This window comes from Plodia interpunctella, chromosome 17, assembly GCF_027563975.2.
Source record: "Plodia interpunctella isolate USDA-ARS_2022_Savannah chromosome 17, ilPloInte3.2, whole genome shotgun sequence".
Taxonomy (NCBI): Eukaryota; Metazoa; Arthropoda; class Insecta; order Lepidoptera; family Pyralidae; genus Plodia; species Plodia interpunctella.
Window position 1 is genome coordinate 4,810,293 of NC_071310.1, and position 24,130 is coordinate 4,834,422.

General features: G+C 34.5%; 1 long non-coding RNA gene across 1 annotated transcript in view; it reads right to left on the reverse strand.

Moving 5' to 3' along the window:
* LOC135309881 (uncharacterized) overlaps positions 1–17,277 on the reverse strand; it is a 42,447-nt gene extending 25,170 nt beyond the window's left edge. The window contains exons 1-2 of the long non-coding RNA XR_010370127.1: positions 16,991–17,277; positions 3,472–3,518 (exon numbers count right to left, since the gene is read on the reverse strand). This is a non-coding gene — a long non-coding RNA (uncharacterized LOC135309881). The remainder of the gene's footprint in view (positions 1–3,471; positions 3,519–16,990) is intronic.
* Between the last annotated feature and the right edge of the window lie 6,853 nt (positions 17,278–24,130).

A 24,130-nucleotide genomic window follows, 5' to 3' on the forward strand; every position in this document is an offset into this window, starting at 1 on the left:
GGGAATAATGAAATTAATGTATAACTAATAAAACAAAACAAATCTATCGTAAGATACATACAACAACGCAATACAAAAATTTGGCTGTACATAAAAAATACTACAACATTTTCATGTTATACCTATGTAAATTGATGGGACTGCCAATTTTGTAAATATTTTAGTATATATTATATTATTTATTTTACTATACTTTGAATTTGTAAACTTAAAGAATATGATTGTGAATAAAATTAAAATGTAAATTTAAATTTAAAAGAATTTAATAATTCAGATTGTAACAGCAGTAAATAGTTTTCATTGTAAATCTGAATTATTGAAGTAGGTAGTTTGTTAATTACTTTTACTTGTTTACATTTATGGAAGCAACATTAGTGAAAGTGAAAAGTGAAGTATTTATTTAGTTTTGAGATTTTCTTATTCTCCCCGACACAAGTTTTTATGTTGACAAACAGGATCTCTTCAATGAGTTCCGAAGAGAAAGCTTACGAGCAAGAGTCAGATTTAATGTTCATTCATGGCGTCTCGGTACATATTTTACAGTATTCTTTACCTAAGTAATAGGTATTACTTGCATATTTAATATTTTCACATTTTTATGACAATTTATACTTATTAGCCAGACCAGCCTAATTTTTGAGCAGCCTAAGAAAAAAGAGAATGCAAATTCAATTATTGACTGTAACTTGTTCTATTGTGTATGTTATAAATTATTTATTTAAAAACATATAGTTTTATAGAATAGTGATATTTTCTTCATTAGTGATATTAATGTGAAACTAAAATACAGGAGCCATGAGGCTCTTTAAACAAATCTACACTTTCACCGTGCCCAAATTATGTGTTTCATGCGTGTGAAGAAAAATTCTGGTAGGTGTACGCATCGCACCAGTTCGACACGCACTATGAAATTTGTTAGCGATTTGATTACATGCTCTTTGGAAATTGAGGAAAACTACGCATGGATAGAAACATAATACCTATACAAACGTTACATAGTGCTAATAGTAGAGGATACGAATAGGAAAAAATCACAAATGGATTTCACCAATGCAAAATTTTATATAGCCATCTGAACTACAAAACTTTTTCGAAATTCGATCCTCTACTACAAGTCAATCTAATAAAAATATCATCTTCAGGTTGAGCAACAAAATCTTCGTAATCTTCACGTTCTTGTTACGATGTTGTGTGGAGAACATGTGGAAGAACTAGGGAACAACTGAGATACCACCAGCTGTGTTCACTCGCCCCAAATCCCGAGAGAGCACAGCGTGGCACCCGGTCGTTCGATAGCCCGTGCTGAGAAGAATTCTTCTTTCTTCTTATTCCGTTTCTTCATTATTGAAAATGTTTCTTGACATCCACGCAAAATAGGCTTCTTATTTATTTGTACAGTACTGTTACGTATTCGATTCTGATTGTAAAACGCGAATACTTTTCTAAAGATCGACTTCCTAGAAACTTCCAACTCATTTCTTGACGATTTGACTTATTTCGTCTACCTACCTTTTATAATTAAAAATGAAAAGAACATATGACTAACGCCATCTATGAGGAGTCTTCAATACGAGATGTTAACTAAATAGCAGCATACGAGATACAGCGATGTGCTTCAGTTGCACATTGTCAGTTAAATGCAACGTCAACAGATGGCACTACTAAAAATAAATTTGCATTCGTAAGGCCCTGAATTAATTCATGAATATACGAAAAGATACCTTTTGAAGATTAGTTAGCCATTCTGAAAGAATGTTGTAATAAATAAAATTCAAAAAGCCATAACTGGCTTCTCATAGATAACTTAGCATTACATAAATGATTGGTGGCTTTGAATTAAACTTCGGAAAATCCAAAACGTATTACACGCGTGCTACCTTGATTTATTATTACCAAGTCACCAACAGTGCCCCTCGTGTCTATTTACATAGAACATGTATCACTAATTAGGTAAATAACTATGTAGGTACGTTTAAAAATAAATATTTTTGCATTCCAGCACACGTTTAATAATAAAAGCAAGAAATCAAAACTTTTTACTTTTTCAATAGGACCTTTATACGAATGGAGTAAAAAAAAGTGAATGGTGAAAGCATAGGGATAGGGGGGAGGGAGCGCCCCATGGCCCGCCCCTACCCCACCCGCGCCACTTGATAACCTTGACTTTCGCACACAACATTCCCCATACCATATTATGTACTATTACCAGTATTTGGGACTTTAAAAATTTGTAGATATTTTTGATAAAGAAATAGAGAAATTTGGCTCAAAAACATCAGATAATGGACGGGAGTCAAAACAGTCGAACAATTATTCTGACTGGCTCTGGATTAGACAAAATTTAAGGAGCTGATGGCCACCATTCAGTAATGAATAGACACATAAAGAAGAAAAATTTGTAGATCAATAGTTTGAACATTGTACGAAGATATTTAGATATTTACTATAGATATATATTTTAGATATTTTACGATATCGGTTAAAATAAATAAATTAGGATATACATTTGTGTTCATTAGTGTATTGTCGTGTGATATTTTGCACGTTGTATTTGTGGTTGCCTCTTTCCGTTTGTCTCACATTAGGTACCTAAAGCTGCGAACGATTCCTTCAGAGGGAATTTCAACACGTAATTTATTTATTGTGAGAGTTGTAACATATACACAAATAGCATATAAAATTAATGGTATCAAGTAAATACAAAAAATAGTTGTACTTAATATAAATTATTTACTGAATTCAGTATGTACTTAAGAATTCCTTGTAACCATAAACCTGCCTTATAAGGAAATTTCATAATGTCATATCATTTGAAACCCAGGTGTTATAAAGGTCATAAAAAAAAGTTATTACGTAGGTATTTATAATTTTGCCTTTTCAGGTACAGCAAATACACAATTAGGTATAATATTTAAATATATTTTCGCTTTATATCTAAGTAAATATATTTAAAGTGAAAATAAATTTAAACATAAAATTAAATTTTAATAGTAATCGTATTATTTTACAAGCGTTGTCGTTTAATAGCATTAGCATTATGGCATTACATGAAATGTAGTACCTATGCATTATCTATTTCGTGATCGCGTGGGCGTCCATGTGCATATCATCATGTCGCGATAACCTGCAAACAGGTCGCTCTTGTCTAGCCATGTCCTGGTCTAGTGCAGTTCTAGATTATCTTTAAGCTATTATAATCCGTTTTGTTTGAGAAAGAGTTGAATATATACTGAACAAATAAATTGAAAAACAAATAAATCGTTACTTAAATTACTTTTTCGACATCAGTAAATTAATTATAAAAGTGGTACGAACAACTTCGAGAAATAAGTGAAATATTTAAATAAAATACTAAAGTTTAAGATAAAAAAACGCATGGACAATAAAACGTAGCAAACAATAATTTAACATAATATAAACAGCTCAAAATAGTAGATACTTTAAATTAATATTTACTTATTTTGTACTTACCTATGCTGGTTGGTATCGTAGCGTTTCAGGATGCATTACAACTGAATCTGAAATAAAAAAATATAATGATTAGACAAATATAACTTTTAGTTACAAACTTTTAGTAACTGACAAGCCCTGTTATCTTTGGACCAGATGGCTATGTAAAGTCGCGTAGACGTAACTTGTTTTTTGTACTTCGCACCAGAGTGTGAGAAGTGCTTAAAGTGACGAAATGGGAACGGGAAGGATTTTCACGTAATCGTCAGGTCCAGAGTTAATTCAGTTCAGCCCAGTGCATAGTCACGTACATACAAGTCACGAGCGTGTGACGTCACGATTTTTTATGAACACTGGAAATGTTTATTTACGTTATATAGATACTTTTATGCCGGCTACATACTATCGTCGAACTCAGACAGATGCCGACGCGAATGCACGAACATTGCATAGTTTGTATGCAAGCTTTTACTTACCGTTATGAAAACCCAGCAATGTACGCCGAATCCGCCAAATTTCGGCACACCGTGTCGCGTTGATGTATATCTAGCATTATATGCAAAACTAGATAACAAACATGTTTTTGGCACATAATTGTAGGCATACGTGACGCTAAATACGCGTAAGATATTGTCCACACTACTGAATGGACTTTATTCAGGTTTTTTTTCATGATTGTTCGTTGAAAAACCTTGAGATGATCTCCGCGCGGAAAACAAGACCTGACTCACGTCACAAATTAAAAACACTGCAGTAGTTTAATAACTTTACTGTGATGTTAAAAGACACCATTTATTTCATTTATGTCATAAAAGTTATTTATGTATATATTGTTTAACTAAAAATAAGTTTTAAAAAAGTTCTATGTTATATCTAACTTAACATTATAAGTAATGGGATTACATGTAAGTATGCAATATAGGTTAAGATATTTTTACTATGAATTGAACTATAACTTTTTTATTAAGTTTGTTTTACATTTTTATCTTAAATTGTTGTAATATACATTATCAAAGATTGGTATTTATTTTTTTATCTGTTTTCTCATTATTTTGTGTTAAGTCATTTGTGTGGTGTACGTGTGTGACGATGTCGCCCATTGTACTAACAAGGATATATATACTGTATGTTTATGTAACACACATGATATGATCAAGTCTAAACGCGAACATCTCAATATTCCAAATGTTTGAATGTACACATAAAAACGCTTTTTTTCACGCAGCGCTGTAGTGATGTTTATTGACCTGAGAATAGTACCCATTCTGATAAGTCGCAAGAATTGCGTATTAGGGTCACCCATACAATCAAAATTCGCAATTGGTGTTATCACTGATACTATAATATTTTGCTTTTTGTTTTTGTGATTTTCTGCTAGAGTCGGCGTCAGACAGCATTATCGGTAGCAAAATGCGTAATCTCCGTTTTTTTTTCTTACCACACTGTCGAAGATAAGTTTGTCGAACTTTGACGGCGTATAAACTACGCGATGTTCATGCATCCGCCTCGTCGTTCGATGATATTGTGGATAGCCGCATAGCCGTAATGCCGACATTACAATTACTATAAACAATAATGACATGTAAACATTCTTCATAGTACTTATTGTTGAATTTTGTTGAAAATTTAAAGAAAAATTAAACAATTATAAAACAAGAAAGTAATTTCCTAAAAGTCTTAATATTGATGTTAAATTATTGAAAGACGTGCCATAATGTTTCCCTTTAATTAACCAAATGTTCAGACAATCATTTCTCAAATCTCGCAACAGTTTCCTAGAGTTTGGTAAGCAAATTCCGCTTCTAAAAATAGAATTGATCATGGATTCAGAGTTTTGCGTCATCTGCCCACGCGAGGGGGTAGGGCGGGTGAGCTTAGGGTGTGTTGAGAGGGAGAGGGGGTGGGGGGAGGGTGTTACGCAGGCGCGAGATGCCGCCTACACGGTACATTGTCAAAGGCGTAGCTTTATCGTAGCTTTATCCATAACCCCAGTGCATAAAAAATCTAGGGGCCCACGCAATGCAAATTTTGTTATATTCTAATCTGTATGAAATATTGAGTACGTCACCAAAAGCCTTTTCGCAAAAAATATGATGGACACCATCCCAACTAATGTATTCCAATTAAGCTCTTTAAATGTTTTGTAGTATTTTATAACGAATACAGATCGCTGGTCAAAAACTGAGAGCCCATTGAATTTGTATACCCCGGTTTGCAGCACCGCAGCTACGCCACTGCCCGGGAGCCTGGAAGCCTAGAACTCCAGCCAGAATTGATTTAAAGCCTCGAATATAGGTCACTGCGTAGTTGATAAATATCAACCTTTTATATCTGTCTATAGCGAGTTTGTACACATTACTTTGGCATTTAAAGAGCTTTCTATTAGGGTGTGGTAAAATAAACTACATACTGTTGCCTACATACAAGGAGGCCTATGCCCAGCAGTGGGTCGGAGGGCTGCAGATGATGATGATGGAAATAACACTAAATAATAAAACTTACTTAAAAGGTCAAAGGTTTCTAATAACTTTTTGTTTGCTGTTTAATAAAAACGTCAAAGCACTGTAACGTCTTAATTAGAAAAAGTGAATTGTTAGATAAATTATTTTATTGTTTCAGTTTATTGGTAAGAACATTTCTTGTAGTTTGACTAGTAAAACTACGTGGTAAGTACTGAATAGCAGAGTCATTTACAATGATACCATTCTAGGAGGCACTTTTGTCGTCTGTCTATTTAGGCACTGGAAAGTTTTATAAGTATATTGCAAATAACTTCTATCTTAGGAATCACTTAATATTTTGTTTTTCTTACATAATTAAAAAGTCTCGACAATTTTTTTTTAAAGAATGAAGAATATAGAAAGATTCAAACATTCAAAATATTTTGAACAAAAATGTTTTTAAAAATCCCAAATTTTACCAAAAATGTGTATGTTTAATCAATATAACATTCAGTAATAAAAACCACCACGCAAATTGTGTTGCATTCAATGCTTTGTTATTTATGACTCAATAATACAATCAGAGTAATAGGTATCTCTATGTAAGTCAATTGCCTGTAATGAATATAGAGGCAATCCGACCCTGGTGACTTGATACCTTGCGGTCTTCATGTAAGGACGCGGGAACATACGCGTAGATTGTAATTAATATGTGATATGATAACAAAAATAATTGAGTATTGCCATTAGAGCCATAATACCTCATTGCCCAGAGTGACGCCGCAGCGCAGCACGTTGTGGCTCCGTTGTGTTGTGCTCCATTTTCTATAGGTTTTGACACTGACTTGCGTTAACGTACGTTGAAACTTCGTACAATTTCTATATTCTTCTGCGTTGATCCGTCGATGGACGTAACGTCATTGAATTATTTTGCACAGATATATAAACATTACATTGAAGCTATTTTGACAAGAGTATGATCAAATGAAGGGAAAGGAAAAGCGTTTTTTTTTTTAGCTATTCTACGATCTGCTTGTGCCACAGAAATTTGACCGACCCGCTACGACCTACGACCTGCTACGCTGAACGCTACGGTCGCTATGCTACAGACGTAGCTTTCTAATTGCTACGATCGGCTAAGATTAATAAAAATTCGGAAGCAAAAACCTAAAAATATAAATATATCTATAATAATAATTTAATTGGAATCAAATAATTAAAGTATATGAATGTTAAAATGTAGTTATTGTATATTAAAAATAAGCAAGTGTTAAAAAGACGACCTTCAGCAATGGGGTATGACTGTAAGAAGGAATGTATGAATACTATAAAGGTCACATTTTCGTTGACACCGAGAAAAACTAACAAAATATAACATAACTATATAAACTTTCAAAAATAAACCGGGAACCGAAAAACGATAAGAGTGACAGCTGTTCTGATTATTAATAGTAATAAGCCGCAGGAGTGGACTTGACACCTAACCGTATGAAGGCACGTGGTTGTGAGAAAAACGTAATTGTTTTTGTAAACTATTATTTTATGATTCGTTGGAGAATACAAATATAAAATGAAGAGGAAAAATCAAGCTTTTCATACTTGGCGAGGTTTGGCTAGGATGAAGACACTTATTTTTTGATACATGTCATTTAGGTACACTGCATTTTCGCACTGCAAACGGTATAATACAAAAACGGATTCAAGTTTGCTAGAGCAGCTGATCTTCCATAGACGAAACTTGTTCCATTTGACTCTTTACAAATAAGACTAGACACGTAAATACAATAGTAGTCTATGGACTAGACCGGGTTCTTGTACAATGCCGTGCTTGCACTAAGGGCGGAGATTCACATGCAAGTACAACGGGCAAGTAACTGGACTGACATGCCACATTACTTATGCAAGTGTGCAAATACTGGCATCTGTATTTCTGCCATCATTATTGCACACAAAACCTATATTTTGTATCATATATTTAACATGTAATTTTTAAATTGTCTACAATTCGATAATATTCATTCTTCACTTATCATAAATGTATACGGATATCCTTATCTAATCGAGTGATAGTCAATAAATAAAAGTTACTACGAAGTGTGTTTACCATCGATTTCTTCTGATGATTCATTTACTATATTAGACTAGACCGTTTTTATTTTCTGTAATTTTATTTCAAACCATATTTCATCAAATCAGACTAAAAATCCAAGGGAATAATTTATGGCATAGTATAATGGATCCAAATATTTATATTTGTATAAATATTTGGATCTATCTGTGGTATTTACAGAAATGACACAAAAATCTAACGTGTTAATCGTAATCATTATAGCATATTCAAGGAACTCCTTGTGTTTATGTTTTGACGCATGATAATCGTTATCTTTCACATACTTTGGTATATATTTAATCAGACGATGTATGACGATGTACCGAAGACATAAACATGTTATTTTCTTGTATTTTTAATACAATTAAAAAAAAAATACTTTTTATTACTTACTTTTTATTGCCACTGTTGGGCAAAGACCTCCCCTAACATTATGTACCTATGTGGATAAACGCCTAAATCAGTACTGAGAAGAAAAAATACAGATCCATACACGTGCATTCTATAGCTAAGGGCAACATGTGTACAACAAAAAGTAGGCGAACCCATATCGGGGTAGCCATAAAGATTAAGAGGATACGCGTGTAACGTCTGACAAACCCAAGGTTACATTCCACCGGTCTCCGGTGCTCTCATTATCAACAAAGTCTGGATCTATTAATAGGCTTCTCAGTATGCTTACACGGGGAAAGCGTTAACTTTGTAACAACTTAGTTTTAGTAATTCGATGGGTACATAGTTTGAAAACAGCTATGCCTCGTCTTGTGTAAACTGACAAATTAAGTAGAGAACAATTGTCTGGCCATGCTGGTCCTACGAGATCCTGGAAAACCAAAAAAGTGCTGGCTTGATGTCGTCAAGGAGGCGTGACGATGGCTAGACAACAAAGGATGCCGAAGACCGTGTGAAGTGGAAAAGAAAAATGAAGTGAGAAAGGAACTGAGAGAGAGTTTTATAACTTAACTGGCTTACACGATTATTAGGTTTATTCACTTGATGGGAAGTGGTTACCTTATTGTGTTTATGCTATATTCCAGTATGATAAGTCTATAATCTACCTTTACTCATAACCTAGCATTACTTTATATAGGAAATCCTGCAGAAATAATTGTTAAAGCGACCGGAAAGGATTTCCACTCAATATATATCAGTCAGTATACACGTCTTCGTAAGTGTGCGACTAACACATATGTTTTTTTTTATAACCAAAGTGATTTTCAAAACGCTTATATTCAGAATACAAGCAACATCAAAGAAATATAGTGCTTATAGAAAATACCGAATACAATTCGAAATAGTATAATTAATCAATGGTACACAATCGTTTTAACATCACGTTTATGCAATTATTATGTATACACGGGTGACACACGCCGCCGCTATGTACTCCATTGAACATTACATACATGCAAAAACGTTTACGTCATTGAACAGGAAAACTCTGCTTTGATTTTGTATCTGGGTGGGGTTTTCTCCAACTTAAGAGCCATGTAGTTTTACCGATATGATAAATTGACACAGCTCTGATGGAAATCGTATGTTTACCATAGAGACAATGGAAAATATTTAAAATTCACTTTTTTTATAATTATAGTAGGTACCTAAACTAGAAACCGGATAGCCCGATGATAAACAAACGCCAAAAATAGGTCTTTGCTGATGAGTTTTGGAAATTTTCCGTTTCCTATGTTTATTTTTATAACGCATAATTAATTTAAACAAAACTCAAAAAAATCTAATGTATATTAATATATATACATAGGTATGTCCTGCATGCAATGAGACAAACCCTCATCTCATAAGAATAAGTACTTCCATGGTACAAAGTACCTAATATAATAAAATGTATTCCTTTTCAAAAGTCATAGAAGACTTTTATCGTCTTCCATCCCTGTTATACGTATACAACCGTGTACCCGGACATGTGGGACTGGGAACCCTACATACAAGACAGAAATAAGCGTGCGTCTCGGCTGTTGCTAGGCGCGTCCAAGGTCTCGGTGGCCATGGCCGTGCCCCCCTGCCCCCACCCCGCGCATGTGCATCGCGAAGCAAGCTGCATTCGCCAACACACACAACCAAACCCTACTGCCCGCACACTTATATATTCCATTATTATCTCACATATGTGTGCAACCGTGTGTGTTTAACGACGAACAAGTTGATTAATGATGGTGTATACAGATTGATGTATGTGTGTTACCGCACCATTTGTACTAAATGTGGAAAACGCCTTGCGAGATGCATTTGCAGTGCTCGTTTAGGAATTCCATTGTATAGGAGTAGGTATTTAAAAATATTTTTTGTTTCACTTTTGAATTAGCCATAGTTGGACAAAATAATAATAAATTAGCGACATTACGCAACAGCCATTTTAAGAACCGAAAATGAAAATACGATATAATATAGCAATCATAAATTATTTTGATCAATAAATATTATTCAAAAACGATATCTTAACTTAGAGTATTGTAAACAATTTTAACGCTCTTGGAACAAGATGTTCTCAATATTGTTTTACTTTTACAGTGAATTTCGATGTAGATTTGCATTTTGTTTTGAGAACAAATGAGAAGTAATATTTTAATTGAACTCGTTCACATTGAAATGTCACAACAAATTGTTATCAATTTATAATAAAACTAACGGCGCCCCGGGGCTTCGGTTACGTGGGAATTTCGGAATAAAAAGTATCCTATGTGTTATTCCAGATTACATTCTACCCGTGTACCAAACTTCGTAACAATCCGTTAGTCAGTTCACAATACAATACTCTTTATTGCACCAAAATCGAAATACTTATACAAAAAAAAAGAAATAGCACCATAAAGGCACAAAGGCGGACTTATCGCTAAAGCGATCTCTTCCAGTCAACCTTGGGGTGGGCGAAGATGTCATGTAGTCGATGGAAATAATGGAATTCAAATCTAGAACTTACTTTGGGGCTAGCTCAATCTGTGTAGTCCTAATATATTTATATTTATATATTTAATTAGTAGGTAGGTACTACGAAGTACCTACTAATTCCATGATGGAAATACATAAAAAAAGCAAACCGTCTGCGTTTGCTTTTTTATGTACCGTACGATATATACTTAAAAACGTTAATTTTGACCCATTGGACACAGAATAATAATATACATATATTTCGATCTGTATACTTTAGTTATTTGGAATTAAATATTCATATGCCACTTGGTTTGTTGTGTTACTAACGAATCGTTAAAGATAATCCATTTGAATCATGTTCCAAATTATTTTAACTGAAAGTAAGTGTTAAATAAGTCAATTTCGGTAACTATTCTTAGATCAATATTATAGAAAAAAGCTATTGCTCGTTCTAATGTCTCTGGTCAGAATCTAGGTATTTGATTTGTATTCATTTCAAATCGATCTAAGAATTAGCGTTACTACTTGAGTTGATAATGAAAAAAATGTTTCATATTTCATGAAATTCACGCGTCAGTATCAGCTGCTCAGTCGTCGCGTCGCGATTAGTTCACAGCAAGCGACGTCATAACATGGCGTCCAAAATGGCCGCGCATTTGTTTATTTACAACGCCTACTTTTAGTCATACGAAGTTTTGCGGTCAGATAAGAATTCTGACTAATATCCTAACAAGACGAAGAAAAAGTAGGCAACTGGGCTTCAACGCAAATCGGGTAAGGAACCGAGAAAACGATCAGTAGAGAGATACAAAAATAATCTATTAAAATGAAAAGATTAAACAAGCTTTGACATAAATGGAAAAGTACCCACTTACTAAATGAAAAGACAGGCGAAAAATTCATGACATCTTCTTTCAGAAGTCGGTAAAAAATGCCAACACGTGCTGATAATATTGTTGTGTACTGATAAAACGCTACATATTATCAACTGGTATGTATGTGACAGACAGCGAGACATAATTTTATTAAATAAACAATACGGTTTGCCAAAGCGTGTGTGCAGTCGACACGTGTCGCTTGCAATTAATACTTACACTTATATTTATATTGAATATAATGTAATTGCATGTTTAAGGCGATAGATGAATGGCTAGCTGCAATTCCTCATTGTATGATGAAACTTGAGGTAATTAACATAACACGTGCTAATTAGATGTTCTGCTAGTTTTCATTGGACCTATAAGATAAACAAAACACTAATTGAGCAATTACTACAATTTAAAAGAAAGAAGGTGTAAGATGTGCAAAAAATAGTGTGAGTGCATACAAGATGAATATTTGTCTTATTAATATTAGATAAATTCTATAATTAAATGGAAATATCGTAACTTTACATAATATTTTCTACAGTCACGCCAACATTTTTGGAAGTGGTAAATTAACAATCCAGTAACATTCGATATTCATTCGATTGATCTAAAATCGTCGACATACAGCAGCACAAATGAAATCGATTTTAAGCGTAACAACACGTTTGTTTTGGCTCCTAAAATGCCGATCGATATTTCTTTAATAAATTGGTATTCTGGAAACGATCGATTAGTCATTTATTGCCGATCACGAATCCTATTGTAAAGACTGCTAGAGGCTGATGAGGATTGGTATTTCTTGTGATAAACTCAAAGCGGTTACCGAGAAATATGAAGATGCCAGTTTCATGTAACGGTAGAGGAGTAGGCTGTAAACTGTACCTATGTTAAAAGTTTTTATTATTTTTCTATGAGGATGTTTTATCAACAATTTATAATAAGTACCTACTCATTTCTGCGTACGTTCAGTTCTTGCAGGGAAATGCCCCTGAAGACGCATGGACTCGATTACTATACTGGAGTGACGAAAATATTTTTCTTTTATCACACTTTTCTCACACGGGGTGATTTGAACAGCTTTGTAATAAGTGAATATGAAATAAAGCCCAACGAAATATATATATATAAAATTATAATTGAGCCATCGTAATAAGATGCACTATAAAGCTACAAAACTATGGAACAATTCAATGTCTACTTAATTACCTAGGCAATTTTTGTGCCAGCAATCTTACAAAGATTGCCTGGTAATTATTTTGTATGGCTGAATCCAATGCCATTTTGCATATTAGCAATAGTATGAGATGTGTCACATTTTTTTTTATTTTAACAGAGTTTGATATTACGACTGTTTTAAATTTATATTTCTTCATGATGTTTTCAGACATTTATCAGTCAATATTTTAGAAGCAAGATGGTACATATCGAGTCAGGCTTGGCTACATGACTCAGCTAAAGAATGTATTCTACAAATACCGCTTTAAAAAAGGTATGTATACCATAGCTCTTCAAAATTACTAGGTACCTACCGATCGATTACTTTAGTCACCAAAAAAATTGAGCGACATCGAGTTTAAGATATATTTATATGGCTTCTAAAATGCATGTATTGCATATATTTATTTTGCTTTTGAACAATGCCTCCAATGTACGGACATAAAGGTATCAGTTATATTTATATGCATAAATAAATATTATCATTAACGTTAAATTGGACACCATTTATATTTAGACTTGTATCGCCTATATCAATTTAGATTTGTGTGTCAAAAATCACAAAAATGTAACAAAAAGCTATAGCGAAACATTAAAATTAGCTAAGTTATTGTTATTGAGGCTTAGCGTCCACGGGTTCAAGGTTAGCTATGTGGGAGGCCCCATCAGACGTCCATATGTTCATGTAGCAAGTGCTTGGTCGTGCCATAGATAGGGTGAACCTGCTGGTTTACGATCAGTTAGTCGATGTCTCGACTTTAAAATGTCATAACTTAAAAAAATGTTGCATTAGAAACTAGATGTTGTGTTTTACGCGTAAAAAAACTATTCAACTATTTAATAAACCTATCTTCATAAATAATCCTATTTATCTGTTATTTTTAAATTTAAAAATAATCAAAAAGTGTGTTTTGTTTAGTTCACGATCTTTTTTCGTCAGTTTACGTTCACACATTTGCGCCTGTTTACGATCATTAAAAACCACTGAAAAAGGAACTCTAGGGCAATGAATTGAAAGTCGAAATTGTATTGTATTATTTGTTGAAAAAAAATTTTTTTTCCGTTTGACAAAATGAACATTATAGGGCGTTAGTGCTGCTTCAGAATAAGATATTTCGCGCATTTCTGTGCATTTTAAGTGCAACTAGGGAATGCATACATCGCAGGCTATATTTTTTTCCAAATCTTCTTCAAAATCACTAATTAATTCTTCAGCACATTCACTGTATAACAAGGTATCTTTTTTATTACTATTCTTTTTTATAAAATCTTCTTTTTCTTTTCCTCTGCTTTCTTGTGTCATATAAAACTAATATTTTTCTATAGAAAAAATAAATTATCGGTAACAGGCCGTTTCCCGACCACTTGGTTTGTCATTAGTAAAAAGCATTTAATTTTATGATTATTTTTCATTTTAAGCCGATCGCCATCTGATCTATAAAGTAAACATGTTACGATGGAACAAAGTAAATATTAATATTCCCGACAACACCATGCAAGATACTACAAAAGCTTAACAAAGATAAGGCCAAAACCGCCCCCTTACGATCACCTAATCGTAAACTGAAGGAAGCTTAGTTTTGTAACGTCTCATGGCGATCACCTTATTTTATAGTAAATTATTAACTTTTTTATTAAATTTCCACGTAAGAAGGAAATATAACTCTTTTTCAACACCACACACATTAAAGTAAAGGTTAAACCGTATGAAAAACATGTTTTACTGACGATTCAATGTTCACGTCCCACTATTTTTTTCTTAAGATTTGGCGGTAATATTCACGCAAACGCATTGGATAGATTTCGTCAGCTCACTGATCGAAAAATAACATATTTGGCTACCGAGACAACTGATACAAATGAAAAGGATAGATGGATCAACCCTTTTTATGCAAAATTAACACTTCACGCGCGGTAATACGGTTATTTTAGAGGTTTTTTGTAAAAGTGATCGAGAGCGGGTGGTGATCGGTGAACCGGTCGATTCACCCTATCAGCAATTTAATATTGGGTTAAGACACTATGTCTATTTCTTAGGTTATGAGAAATTCGTTATCGTGCCTCGCAAATTATTTTTACACAAAAAACACGTACATTTTAAAGTAATAGTAACAAGAAATGATTTATTAGTCATCCAGACCACATAATTCGTGTGAAATATTTGTTATATTATAATGGTAAGAAAAAACTAATGTTGAATCAGTGTTATTCAAATGCAATACATGATAACTACAACCACCGATGTCCACCAAGGGTATGCACGTTGCAGTATTGGAACCTTGCCAGACTCCAAAATGTTTCTTTACATGACGTCATTGCTTTCCAGGTCTAACTCGAATTCTGCAATGCTGTTATTGAGATAAAACATGATCTGGACCGATGCCTTAAAAATATAACAAACTATAATCTAGTTTGGATTCATAATGGCACACTAACTGGTAGGTTTGTATACTAATTTCTAATTTTATCATTTTCGTAGGGCCATTTCGAGTTCTTAATGCACTACAGCCTACAGAAATAGGTATTATGCAAATCAGATTACGCTATTGCATTTTGATTGTTCCAATAATGAGTCTTGGCTCCAGGGAAGATACAAGTGTAGTTACTATGAGGGTGTCCGGTGAAATATTTTGCAAAACTTACAAAAAAATATTAATCTTTATCATTTTTATCAAGATTCATAGTTTTACGCCGCATCTTTAAAGACATCCTCTATAATTTCTGCAATTCATCTACTATCGTATTAAAATCTAAAAATTACAGTAACTTTTGTTTAGATCTTGAGTATTCTTACCGATGTCACTGATGACCATTCGAAAATAGTACCTACTCAACAAAAAACACAAATTTTCCCAGGGGAGCGACGAGCAATTTCCACGAAGAATCAAAGTACAAAACAATATATAGCCTATACACAAATAATTTATTTGCTGCGGAACTCAGCAGGCATCATCTTTAATCTTAGTCAATGTGATTGGTGCACTCGCACTTTGAAGTGTCGTGTACGAGTAATGATCAAATTGCTAAGATTTTAATTTGAAGCGGCCAAAAAGCCCGCTCGTCTACTGGATGAGTGGCTCGCCTTGAACTCTCCGATCGACATTTTTTGCAACAGCTACAACAGGATACGTCGCTGGGCCCTTAGTGGTATAGTGGCTGCCCTTGATAGCCCTTAGAAATGTTGGAGAACATCCGACAGGCGCAGGTATTTTTTTTTTCAAAAATTTCACCACACAATTTTTCATTCCTTCGTATAGGTGTATCGAGTATTGGTCTGGATTTCTGGAAACTATTTGTGGCGTCTCGGGAATACGAAGTGCAGATTTTACGATTACAGTTTTTGTTGCAAATGTGAGGTGGGCAAGAACTAGTTTAGTTTATATATAGAAAACTTCTTAAGGTGTTTGAGGATCACAAATTCTTTAGTTAGTGTTTGGAGATGTGAATAAAAAAAGTATTTCTTCAGATTTGTATCTTTTACAACATGAGTAATTTCTTAAAAATAGAATATGTACTCAACAAAAATGTTAAGAACTTTGAGATATATTAGTAACTCCAAAAATAAGTAACATAATATACAATATTCGACTAATTAATCTAAATATTCATCGATTTAAGTCGCTATGAATATCCAACAAGATTGCCGATCATCGACACAATGGAAAAAATGTAAGGCGTCACATTTTATGTGGTGATATCAGCAAAACAGCTGAGGAAGTTGCAAAGTTTTATGATGTTTTATAAATAACCAAGTGAAACAGTGATAACGAAGCCTTCGGTCGATTTAAGTCGCACAGAGGACGTTCTTACATAGTTGATGTTGACTCTAATGTCTAGAACAAATATGGCCGCAACTACACGTAATCTAATGCTCTAGGCTAATGCAGAGCTAATGTTTGATCCTATTGCGATACCATCTAAAGAATAATTGTAATCCCATTCTAGTGATTTTTTAAGAATTGAATCAATCAAGGTGAAGAAAATATATGTAGAACAGTAAATGAAAATATACTTACAGGTAAGCAAATTATATGTGATGTTGCATAATTGGTACACGCTGGTTTCCTAGACCGTCGTCAAAGGCACAAGATGGACACCGCAGAAATTCACGATCATCACGGCACGTTAGATCTCAAGCTGCTAGTCTTAATATCAAGTCGGAGGGAGGAGCTCCTGGGATACACAACAGAGTCAGGTGATAAGTTGGACGCGTGGAAAATTGCGATGCGGTGTGCTGCGCGGTGGTCGATGAGGCACTGACGGTGAGCCGGCCGCCTGCCGCCGGCGCTCCTGCATTGCGGCGCGCAGTCGCAGTCGGCCGCGCATGACCTTGGCATTGAACTTGGCAATGGGCCGGTGCGGTGCGGGGGGCCAAGGGGGCCTGCGAGGGGGCCGAGGGGGAGAGGGAGCGGGTCTGGGGATGGAGATGCACTCACAGCTGCACCGCCCCTCTCCTGTCGCCTTCCGTCATCGAGCCCAGCCCCATCAGCAATCACCCTTTTCATTTTACTGTCCAATGGCAAATGATATGGGTTATTTAGGATTTCGTCTTTGATTGTATCCGTCCGTTGGACATTTCATATTGTAGTGTCGTTTTGGGACTTAGGTAGTTCATTGTGACTACTATCGTTAAATCTCAAAAGTTTGCTCTCATGGAGTTTTAGTTTAGTAATGTATACATTATTATTTACAGTACCTACAACGTAGTGAGTAAGTGAAGTGCTTGTTATAACATACCATGCTTATATTAATATTTTAAATAATCACTAATAAATCAGGGTCCAGATGTTGGCATTGCTTAGACATGAGGATACTGACATTACTGACAAAGAAGGCATCACAATCGCTATCCCAGGCTTTGTCACTATTTATCAGAAAGTTAACAATTTCATCTAGCTGTATAATATACTAACTTATAATAACTTTATGAAGTACGCAGATCACGTGCAACATTGACCAAACATCCGAGCCGAAGAGCTACTGAAGTACTGACACACAGTGACTCGAAATCGCGTTGCGAACATCTGATGTAATCCAGCAAAAAGTAGTCGCTCTTGAATTTTGGTTACCAACTGCTCAGTTTATCATAGCGAGCGATGATGGTCAATTATAAAACCTATGGTAAAAAGCGGCTACGTAATAGTTTACGCAGAAGATAGGTAACACGATGTAATACTTCCAGATTGTTTCAAAATTAGTTTATCCGGTTGACGTGGCGTCTTTTTACACGTGTCGAGGAGATGGCTGTGAGGTGAGAGCGGGAGGTGAGCGAGGGGGGGTAGTTCGGAGATCGATGTGGCGCACGGCGCATGCGCCAGGTCCCAGGCTTGCGTGGTGTTCAGGTTCCGCCATCCCGGGCTTCCTAGGCTATAAGCTTATTCGCCACAACGTCACACCTTCCCACGTATATTATACGTAAATTTAAATTAGCATTTTGTACCTTAGATGACGCTCGAGATTTTATGCTCATTAGTTTCTGTACCTACCAAACTTTGTTGTTTTCAACATTCTTCTTATTTTTGTCTGAGTAAGTGTATTCATACAGACAAAAATAAATAAATTAGACGTGATGTTATTGTATTATGTGGTTATTGTATATAGTCAGCTCCAACATTCTATCATTGAGAATGGTGTTAATTTCTTAATTTCTTTCTGTCTGGAAGTAAGTCAACTTTTCGTTTATACATAAGTATAATACGTAAGGCATATGTTAACAAAATATTGAGACGATAGAATATGATGCACGTGAAACTTTAAATCTGGTACTTATGTAGAAGTGCCTGAGAATTTCTGCCGGACCTGTGAGCTATTTGGCCTGAAACGTTCAGGCGGCTTTCAGACATTTTGTTGAGTCTGTTTCTCACAGTTTAGTTAGGACATATTATAAAGATCGATAAAATAGCGATCCTAGACCTACAGCATATCTCATATTCTATAGACAACCGATATAAATTATTACTAAACAAAAAGTTCGCATAGGTACTTACCTAAATAAAATTATCTAGGTATTTTCAACCAATTATCTCACTATTTTAAGAAAAACAACGCAAGGTGCGTTTATTTCTTATAAAGAGTGATAGAGTGAGTGTCATATTTATAAATATATCTCCATTTCGTTCAGAGTTCAGAGGATGTAAAAAGGCAGTTACTTTTCCGACAAGCTATAATATTTTAGCTCTCGCAAAAGGTCAAAGGTAACGAAACGATACGGGGCTATTCAATTATGTCTTATACCTAAGTAGGCACTTATAAAAGTTCAAGTAAGCAATTAAAATTATAAGGAGAGTGGAACAAATTATAACTTGTTAATATTAATTATTTTTTCAATGTATAATAATAATAGATAAACATGCCATGGACAACTATAAAGTAACTTATGCAGTTTATGTTATATTTATTGTGTAGTTGGTAGGTTGTCATTGTTTTATTTAGTTTTATCCTTTAATCTTCGCGCAACTTTCTCTATATCACTGTCGGTTGACTGGTAGAAAAAGCCATAGGCGTAAGTCCGTTTTTGTAATAAAATTTAAAATTATTTAAATAAAACAGCATAAAAATAATATACGAAGACAAATTAAACTCAAAGTAGTCTCAATCATATGAAGTTCACTGCTGGACTTCATACACAATTTATATTTATAACGCTGGCAATAAATAATTAGTGTTCACTATAATAAAGTATTCAACAAAGAAAATACTGGCGTTATTTAATGCTACAATAGGATAATCACAATAAAAGCCTTTTATAGTGGATTCAAGTCGGAAAATGGTGTCGTAAAAGTTTCTTTGTAAGGAATAAAAAGTAAAATAATTTTTGAGTCTAGAAGAAGTATTTCGATGTAATTTGGTAAGTACTCAGGTTTAAGTTTCATAATGATTTACAATTTTCATTAACGTCCAGATGTTTGATCGAGATAATTTTTTTTCATGCATTTACTTTCAGCCTAGAAGTAAAGACATGAAAAAATAAACCATTTTGACGAATTTACGCGGACATAACCAAATTATAGATAGGTACAAGCAAACAGCTAAAAGTTAAACAGTATCAACAATCTGTCATGTATGAAATACTGGGAATGATCGCACGGTGAGTGGGTGGCCACACCAGGGTGGGAGGCCTTGCCCTTGTGGAAATCGATAGGCGCGCGCCCCACAGCTGAGCGGGCTGTTTTACATTCTCAATTGATGTGTTTTGTCTGTGGTACATTTCCGTTTCCTAATTACAAATTCAAATTGTGGAATAGTTTTAAACTAAATCTTTTTGACTTCTATGTCTTTGTAGAAGTCGACAAGCGGGAGACTTTTTGCCAGCAAGTGGGATAAGTTTAAAAAAAATGTGATGTCAAAAATTATTAAAGCACAATATTTGAAATAATTTCTGCAAAAATAATATAGACCAAATTTATATAAAAATCGAAATACCGATGAAATATATGTATTATAATTTGTGCTTGGATTAACCCCCAGAAAAGCGCTTAATTTGACTTTAGTTATCTATGTAATGTTTATGATAAAAAAATCGTTATTTTATGTGCAAAATGTTTTCTTCTTCTCTGATTTCTTTGACTGAGCAATGGGGAATAGCTTTAACGCGTATGCAGCACGTACGCAACACGATTATAAAACTTTAACGCAGGCGTGCATACGAGCGAATACACGTGTGTTAAAATTGCATAAAATCATGCTGCACGCATTTGGTGTGCTCTTGCAGCACACAGGTCGCAAATGAAATACGATTTCGCGCAAAACAAAATATCAACTATATGAAGCATCTATAAAATAGCTGACTATAAATAAATAATAAATAATTAAAATCTTTATTCAAGTATCTTAATAGCTATGTTACAATAGTACATGTATAACAAAAAGTATTAAAATAAATGTTTCCTGAGCTGGGGTGAAAATCACCCTGTGTTTCAGGAGTTTAAAAGCTAAAACATGAGTAATAAACAATTATTAAAAGCAATAAAAAAAAATAACATACTGATTTAAATAATATAAAAACGTAAAAGGAAATTTAGAGAAATGCAGGTATACTTAAGATATATAACTGTTAATTTTCCTCTGTATCTTCATACGACATATTCTGGAGGGCTTCTTGGAGAACTTTCTTAGTCACACTAAGAGTGCATGGATAAGTCAAGTTGTTTGTTAAGTCTATTGTACAGGAGAGGGCCAAGGGATATGAAAAAACTTGAGAAGGCAAGTTTTGAAAGTACGTTTTTGGACCAAGCACCTAAAAGCAATAAACAAGAGATAATAACGAAAATGAATATATCGGAAAGCTTAATATAAATATTAGTAAATTAAATAAGAAGTACAACAATTGTTAAAATGAGTTTTGTGTAAGTGTTAATTAGGTAGGTACTTTATTAGTCTACTGTTAATTTGAACTAGTTATGAAACCGTGAATGAAATTTTCTTTTTTTATAATAAACAAATTAGGTACTTAATTAAAATTGATTAGTTTATTTCAGGCAACTGACAGGGTCTGAAAGGGTTATTAATTAACTTCGCATTTAGGATCTACCCAAGGTGCCTTTTTAGAAGTCTTCGCAAAAAGGATATACCAGTTACGCAAAATTTTAAGATCTTACCGAAGATAAATTTTACCACTTCAGATGTATAGTACAATTTTTTTTCTAATCCGTTATGTTTAGACGTCAACATATATTTTTATAGCGCGGACGCCCGGGCGGGATCGATAGAGGCGAGCGACAAAGATGAGACACCCCCGACGCCCACTCTACACCACGACACCCCCACCCCCGCGCAGCTTCCCCTGACCTACATAGAAGGGATGAGTATTACGCACAAGGGTTTGCACACTACAGGGTACAATTGATACTGTTTACACTTATTTTTTTTTGTGTATGTAGGGTGTCCATTCAACGTTGTAAAATGTGAAAAAATAGCCGTTTTATGTTTTGTTTAAAGGCACTGCACTGTATCTTATTTGAAACTAGCGGTCTTGGTACACCCAAAATTTTTTCAGGAATCTATATATTTAAAAACCCGTATCAAAATCTGTTGCGTAGTTTTAATGATTTAAGCATACATAGGGACAGATAGAGAGCGGAAAGAGAATTTGTTTTATACTATATAGTGATGGGGATCGTTGACTGGATCGAAAAAATAGATATATAAATCTATATCTAAAAATAGAAATAAATGTTTGTAGTAGTATACCCTGAATTTTAAGTGATTAATTTTTTGATAAAAGCTATGGCTATTTTTTAAGTTATTTTATTTAATTTATTGGAACTAGCACATACGTAAGTAGGATTTATATATGTATAAATCCTACTTACGTATACATGTCTAAATAAATATTTGGCAGGTTATCAACAATGAATAATTTTAATTTATTTCTGTTACCCTTACCCATAGTCGCCCAGAGTAACCCGGGGTCGTTATAACACGGTCTGAAAAGTCAGAGGAATAAAAAGGTACATAGATACGTGCCCATTTTCATACTTATTTTAAGAATATTTAATATCCATAAAATCAAGAAAACATATTTCAGAAAGTATTATCTGTGATGAGAATAGAAATGTATTAATACTATGCGGAAACATACAATGTAATGTAATGTACACAAGATATCATCTGATCGTATCTAGGTACGTAGCTTTAGCAGGTATATCTATTTGCTACTAAAGCATGTAAATAAATTATTAATAACTGCGTGATAGGTAAAAAATCGATTATATATAATTAGTATATGTTTTATATGTGTTTAAAGAACATTATTTTTATATTACATCTTATTAATTAAATAGCAAACTATAAAAAAAACTACGTATAATTCAGAAATATTATTTTCATTACTCAAAAAAGAGTAGGTATGTCTAAGTATGCCGAGTCTATCTAGGTAGGTATTATACAGCTTACTGTAAATTATGAAGCTGTGTTCGGTAGGTACATGTAAAATAAACCATATATTTTGTTCAACTATTTTATTTAGCTATTACAGTCCCAGTTCCAACGCTGGACGTTGTTTTGATCCCAGTTAATTATATGTGGAAAATTAAACAAATGAGATGTTATAACTTCTGTAACATGTTCAAAATTGTTTGTTCAGTCGATTAGCGGTCGCGATGACGTGAGATGATGTAGGTAAGAACTGCGCAAGGTGAGGTGACCAATTTTGCTATATACTTGCTTACCTATGTAATGGACTATTTTGTTACTTCTATTTCAGACGATGTAAGTTGTATAGCTAGCTATTCGAGTAGTTTGTTTGCCTTTCCTATTACGAATGCAGAAGTTGGTCGACAAAAACAAGAGCAATCACTAACGTATGTACCTACTTAGGTATACCTACGTGCTATGATTACAAACATAACACAGCGGAATCGATCGGTGTTTTGTGAGCTCGTATCTACTGCCACGGCGGCGACGGCGGATGAGAAATGAGGAAATACCTGAGGTGGATGTCGGCCGAAGATGCTGGGTACAGGTACCACTCGCGGCGTCAATTGCGCATAAGTATTTCCCTCAGTTTCCAGAAAGAGGGCGAGAGGAACCAGCCGACGCGGCGGCGCGCGGCAGAATCGCGCGGCCTCGACCTTGGCCGTCAAACGCGCGCATGCGTCCCGCGCGGCTGCCCCCCGTCCCCTTCACTCCGCTCCTCAGCCCCTCGCCAATTATGTCATTATGTGCCGGAGTCGGCTGCTGTTATGTTGCCAAACACAGTCGCGCTCGGCTGGAGCTGGAGCCAGATTTTTGTCCTTATACAAAGCCACACATGCCGTGGTTTCATTTTATTCAACAACACAGACTTTCAATATTGAAAAATCCTCCATGCTCGAAGACTTATAGTGGGCATACCTACCTCCTATGTTATTTCAACTATCGCACACGCGATCGAAAGCACAAACATTACTCAAGGTAATGCCATCATAAAAACCAAATCAAATATATTCCTATGTTCGTCATCGTTATCGCGTTGTTTCGGACAAGAATATGGGGAATAGATATTTTCTTTTACTTTTCACTTCACATGCAGTTTCCAAATGCATTATATATTTTAATTATATATTATAATATATTACGCACTTGGAAACTGCAAATATATTTAATGCACTAAAATTATTTAAAATGTACCTATAACAAGAATATCCGGCAAACTTCAGAAAGGACTGTCACCTTAA